The sequence below is a fragment of the Carcharodon carcharias genome, chromosome 31, assembly GCF_017639515.1.
Source record: "Carcharodon carcharias isolate sCarCar2 chromosome 31, sCarCar2.pri, whole genome shotgun sequence".
In the NCBI taxonomy this organism is placed as follows: domain Eukaryota; kingdom Metazoa; phylum Chordata; class Chondrichthyes; order Lamniformes; family Lamnidae; genus Carcharodon; species Carcharodon carcharias.
The window spans coordinates 22721134-22722400 of record NC_054497.1 but is presented as its reverse complement, the minus strand read 5'-3'; the positions used below and the strand labels follow the sequence as shown (position 1 = coordinate 22722400).

The following is a 1267-nucleotide window of genomic DNA, read 5'->3' as shown; positions in this document are numbered from 1 at the left end:
TGCAATGGGGAAAGGTCGCTGTCTAAGACCTTTCAGCCATAGGGCACTGAGAGGCTGGGAATTGTATAGACCCCTCGCGCTGTATGACTCACATTGAATGTACGCAGTGAATATTACATGTATCACAATTGTATTGAAGTTCTTCAGAGTTATCTATGTAGATAACATAAACACCATTGCACTTGCTGTAATGACCATTTTGAAATGTCTGTAATGTTCTTTAGATTATATTGAAGCGCCTCAGGGTTCGACATGATCTATGTGGGAAAACTGGAATATTCTGGCCCTTTCTATGATGACCATTTTGAAATGTTTTGTAATGTTCTTTCAGATATTTTGTATATATATTTCTGCAAAAAAAATTGCACTTGCTGTAATTTTCGAGCTGAATTGTTTTGTCATGTACCTTGACATGAAAAGAAAGTTTTCCTTGTACGAGGCTGGTCCATTGCACTGTGAGTGTGCTGATATCCACAATGTCCTCGAATTTGGGATACTAGACTGCAAAATTTGTGGCAGTGGAGGACTGAATTTGTGCTGTTCCCTGATCACAAAGCGAAAAATAGAATTTAATCATCCATATGTGTTCCCTCCGTCAGCATTTGTAGCGAATCATTCTCCCCAAATGTGCCTTTCTTTGCTCAGTTGCACTCACTAAAACATCAGCTGCAGCTGGAGGGCCATCAAACCCAATGAAAGACGTTCTTTGCTCTGCCAGGAACTTGCTGGTTTTCCAGTGAGGAGCTGTCCCTGACTCAGTGTTGCAGACTGGCACTTTCCAAGGTCCGAGGGCAGCAGCTGCAACTGTGCAGCAGGAAATCTAGTTTTTTAAATTGAAAAATATACTTTATTCATCAAATATCTGGAAGAACATTCCAAACCATTTCAAAATCACCATCACAAAAGTACAATCAGATTCAACTTTTACACATGGATCACAAGGTGCATCAATACAATCAATGAATATTTACAATCATTTCAATATGGTCAATGCAGACAATCAGACAATGGGATTGGAGTTATCAACATACATCATGTTGCACTCTGAGGAGCTTCAATACAATTATAATATAATTAGTATTCACTGCAGACACTCATTTTGAGCTGTACAGTCCGAGGGGTCTATACAATTCCCAGTCCCTCGGTGCCCTGTGGCTGAAAGGTCTTAGACAGCGACCTTTCCCCATTGCGCCTTTGCAGCGGCTGCCCCAAGCTTTAGTGTGTCCCTCAGCACGTAGTCCTGGACCTTGGAATGTGCCAGTCTGCA

General features: G+C 41.4%; 1 pseudogene; it reads left to right on the top strand.

The window, feature by feature from the left end:
- The first annotated feature begins 398 nt into the window (after window positions 1–398).
- LOC121271845 lies at window positions 399–547 on the top strand (annotated as a pseudogene).
- The last annotated feature ends 720 nt before the right edge of the window (window positions 548–1267 follow it).